Source organism: Mandrillus leucophaeus, unplaced genomic scaffold (genome assembly GCF_000951045.1).
Source record: "Mandrillus leucophaeus isolate KB7577 unplaced genomic scaffold, Mleu.le_1.0 Scaffold214, whole genome shotgun sequence".
Taxonomy (NCBI): Eukaryota; Metazoa; Chordata; class Mammalia; order Primates; family Cercopithecidae; genus Mandrillus; species Mandrillus leucophaeus.
The window spans coordinates 984,973-989,769 of record NW_012102188.1 but is presented as its reverse complement, the minus strand read 5'-3'; the positions used below and the strand labels follow the sequence as shown (position 1 = coordinate 989,769).

Sequence of the window (4,797 nt, the reverse complement as noted above, 5' to 3'; positions counted from 1 at the left end):
GTAGTGTAATGCCTCTCCCTTAAAAAGCCAAAAGAGTAAAGTTTGGGAGATTTGTAGGACACTAACAAGAACCAAGCCTGAGGCTTATGTATGCCAGTCTAACTATTAATAGTTCCTGGAATGGCTTTACACAAACAAGAATAAGGCTGTCTATCCCCACGCAGGAGAGTTCATGCACAAATACCACAAGGCTGGACAGTCTGGCTGCACATGCCCTGCACCTGGGGCCCCCAGCCCAAGGGAACTGTCAGGACAAACAGCAGAGGTGCTCTGGGTGCCAGGGCATCCTCCTCGACAGGTCCCTTACCCTGGCATGGGCATGTGAGGCCTGAGAGCCCATGGAGGTGCAGACATTGAGGTTTCCACTAGTGGCCACTCGTGGCCGAGGCCAGGGACCCCAACCTGACTAGCCACTGCTCCTGGCCCAGGGGTTATGCACCTCGGAGGGGTCACTAACCCCTCTGAAGACCTGCCTAGTGCCACTGCAGGACTCAGTTCAGGCCCTCCACCTCATCAGAGTGACGGCTCATCTTTCAAGGCTCCCAGATCAGGAGTCTGTGTTCCTCATGTGTGCTGTCCAACCTGGTAGCTACACGCCACATGCAGTTGTGGGCATTTAAATGAAAATTAATTGAAATTAGATCAAACTTTCAATCCAGTTCCTAGTCACAGTAGCCACTGCTCGTGGCCACTGCATTGACCAGCACAGATGCAGAACTGTTCCATCCTTGCAGGAGGTTCTATCAGACCGGGCTGCACTAGAGAGTTTGGGAAGCCACCTTGTGACTTCCCCGGGTCCTCCGAGAGTTTTCTGTTTCTGCCTCTTCTGCTGTCACTGCTGTCTCTTGGCCTTCAGACTGAGACAGGAGGCCCAGGCTGGGTGAGGCCCAGCAGCAGCTAGCAGCAAGCAGGACAAGGCCCACAGAGGGTGCCCCATCAGACATTGCTGGGTGCATTTGCTGAGACCGGGAGCTCACACCGTGGCCAGGAGAGCAGCGACACATTTCCAGCAGCAGAGCCTGTGGTTAGAGGACAGATCAAGAGAGGTGTGGGGACCACCCCAGCTGGAGCAGGCCTTGAGCAGCTCCCAGAGCCCCCCACACACTGAGGATCCAGGTGTCGAAGTTGCAGTGGTAGCAGCCACCGCAGACAATGGAACTCCCGCCCAGGTTTCCTGGCATCACCTAAGCCCAAGATCGCTTGATGACATCTGGAGCATTGTGACAAGCAAGGATCCCCAATAATGACAGAATTTTAATCTCCCAATAACCAGGTAGAAAGGGTGAGGTAGGGCAGGGCGAGCTTGGAGCAGATTTCACATAATTTAGAGATTTCTAGAGTAAAGTTACGTCACATATTTGATCCCTTAGCATTATAGACTGGAATCCATACCCACTAAACAAATACATTGAGGCAGTGTAGCACATTATTACAGGGGGAATAAGGAGGCTGAAATTAAAACAGGGACGGGACAGATAATCCTGTTCTGAAAATCCTGCTTGTCATTTCCAAAGCTCGAATGAGCATTGAGGATGTCGGGCTCACCAACAGTACATGAAACCAAGCCTGCCTGCCTTTCTCAGAGGCAAGAGTTAGGTCCACATTTCCCGCCGTGCATCTCTGGGTAATCCAAAATTCTGAAGCTGCCCCTAGAGAGACCAGCCTATGTTGGCCAGGGCAAGTCCTTCTGTGATTGCTCTCTGCCCTCCTGGGGCCTGCATGCCCGTTGGGCACACTGGGCACAGTGCATGGGGCCCATGATACTGTTAGGGGCCTGAAAAGTGTTTTAATTTTGATTTCTTTTAAAATCAGAGGAAAACCACAAATAAATGAAAATGAATGTATAATAATGAATCAGCCTGAATGACATTTATCTTTCTGCCAGGGCAGTCACATTCTGCTTTTTCATAAGAAAGTAGTCTGCAAAGACCAAAGTAACTGGGGTCCCTGGGTGTCACCATAAGGCCATGACCCCTGCCCCCATACCAGAGACCTGAAAGGCAGCTCCACACAGAGGTGACCCTGACACTCTGACAAATACTCCTACAGACTGAATGTCAGCAGGAATAATTTTCCCACCTCCATCTGCATCCGGCTCCAAAAATAGTCAAATATCCAGGCAAAATAACTGGTCACTCAAAGACCTGTGACCATCTGCCTGCTCTGCCATCCTTAGCACTGGTTTCCTTCCTCCATGTTGTGTTATGGCTTCATGAAGGCTGCTGGAGTTCCAGCCATCACATCTGCGTTCCAGACAGGGGGAAGGAGGGAATTCAGGTGCAAAAGGCTAAGCCTACTAGAGGGCAAGCTCCTTTAGAGAGCTTTCCTAGAATCCCCAGCTAATCCTTTCAGCCTACATCTTTCATTGGCCACCATATCTGTAAAGGAGACTAGGAAATACCGTTTTTTAACCAGGCACACTGTTGTCCCTAACAACACGGGGTTGTGGTTGACAACAGAGGAAGCAGAAGAGAATGCATACTAAAGTCTCTGCAACAGAGTTCTGAAGAAAACCAGATTGATATTGTATAGTACTCTGTCCTGTGAGTGGGCCTGGGGACAGATCACTCAGCTTCTCTGTAACCAGGGTCTATGTGTTGAAGTAACCACATTGCCCGCAACAGAGGCATCAGGAAGGGTACCAAGGAGATGGTAGCTTCAAGGACTTTGGACAACTTAGAGGAGGGTATTCAAAGGGACAGAAGTCACTTGTTTGATTTTCGTATTAAAATCAAGTAGGATTTCTTTTCATTCATGCATTTAACCAGTATTTATCATGCATCCGATAAAGTAATAAGGACAATCCAAACACTGCTATGTTGACTGAGGGCTGACTTGGGGCCAGGCACTGTTCCGGATTCTTTGCACATGTGGCCCCACTTAGTCCTCAGAACCATATATGGCAGAGTCTACCATTATCATCCCCATCGTTCAGATGTGGAATTGGGACAAAGAGGGGTTAAGGATCACACTGTTAATACATAGAGGGTCCCAGCTTTGAACCATCAGCCTGGCTCTTAGACCCCAAGGAGGTGATAGTGAATTGACAGACAATTCACTCCTATTTTTGTCTTTCTAGCGAAACATATATAAGCCCAATTATGTAAGGCCATCATAAATTCCCCCCAGGAGACTGGCACCAGGAATCTCTGCTGTGTCTGGGTTCATGACTCACCCCTTCCCTCAAAGCCAGCTCTTTCTGAGTCAGGACCGTGTCCTTTGAGTCCCAAGGTGCAGCAAGGAAACTGTCCAGACTTGGCTTCAAAAGTCAGGCTACTTTCCAGCAAAGAGCCAAATGGCTGGGTTGCTTAGAATTTTTAGAACAGGTTCATCTCCAAGGACATGGAACCTATTCACATAATTCAACCTGATCAAAGGCCAGAGAAGCTGAAACTGTCACATACCCATTATCTACTGGCATAATCAAGGCCAAAGGGATTCATAAGGAGGTGGTGGGTTTTGGAGGGAGGGTGCTTGCTGCCATTTCACCTTGGACCTGAGTCCCCCCTTGTGTGCCCCTTGCTCTGCATCATCTCAGGGCCTTGCCTCACTCCTCCATCTTTCTCCTCCAGCTGCTTTACAGATAGGGTGGCCAGTAAAAGACTAGGGTGAAAGTGTTAGCTGGGAATTCAAGGAAAGGCCTGCAGAGGAGTCTGACATCTAGGAGGCTTTGCCTTTTGCCCGCCACTTCCTTCCTCCCTTCTGTCTGGAATGCAGAAGTGATGGCAGGAGCTCCAGCAGCCTTCTTGAAGCATAAGATAACTTGGAAGAAGGAAGCGAGTGCTAAGGATGGCAGAGTAGGCAAATGGATGAACAGGCTGCCTGTTGACCCTTGTCCCAGACGACCTGTTTCCTGTTTGAGGACGGGACAGAAAGAGCAACAGAATCCTTTTTCTGTGCAAGAGAAATTAAGCCTGACTCTTTTCGAAGCCCTTGCTATTTTACACATTTTCGCTTGTACCTAGTTGAATTGATAGAAACTTACACATCCGTCTCACATTCTGTAAGTTATTTGTCCAGCGAGAACAGCCAAAATAATACATTTTCTGCCATCATTAAAATTCCTGTGATTTTTAGTCTGATAAATTTTTTAAAGGGCAGGATGAAGAGAAGAGCTACAAGACCCTGTAGCAGAAGCCCTCACTCGCAGGGTAATCACTCCTAAAAGCAAAAGATAAGCAGGAAAACCACAATGGATAAGATCTGCTGTCACCCTTAGCTTTTCTGATTACACAAAGTGCAATAACCTCTACTTTTTTAATCAGAAGGAATCCTCTCACACCACCAAGCATCCTGCCCACTCATCCTTTCTGATGGCCCAACTTCCTTCTGATCTATTATTGTCTTTTCCTTGCCTGAGCTCTGTGATCTAACCAGAACCCTCCAGAACCTATAGAGAGTCCAATCCTTGCCCGAGAGCCCTGAGCCAGGCCCATACCTGCCTAGCCTACAGCACTGGGGGCAGAGGGAGATCCTCTGGATTATGGCACAAGGGGAAGTTGCAGGAAAAACTCCCCACAAATTAGCACCAACTACAATTGACCAACAAAGTGCAGATACTTCTCGGCGTTCAAAGCCTAAACAATCCGGATGGAGACGTGTAAAGCATTCAATGCTTCATGTTGACAGGCCGATACCAAGTATTTCACTGACAGGTGAAATAGCAGAGTGATGGGACAGAGTGATCAAGGCAGAGTGATCAAAAGGACACAGTAGTACTTCTTTAGGACCCTGGCAGAATGGAAGAGAGCATCTGGCTTCTAAGGCACTGCACAAACTTGAAAGATCTTCTTCAGA

General features: G+C 48.4%; 1 protein-coding gene across 5 annotated transcripts in view; it reads right to left on the bottom strand.

Annotated features, from left to right (window-relative positions):
- Positions 1-4,797, bottom strand: part of LOC105540031 — a 293,057-nt gene that overhangs the window by 284,301 nt on the left and 3,959 nt on the right. The window lies entirely within an intron of this gene.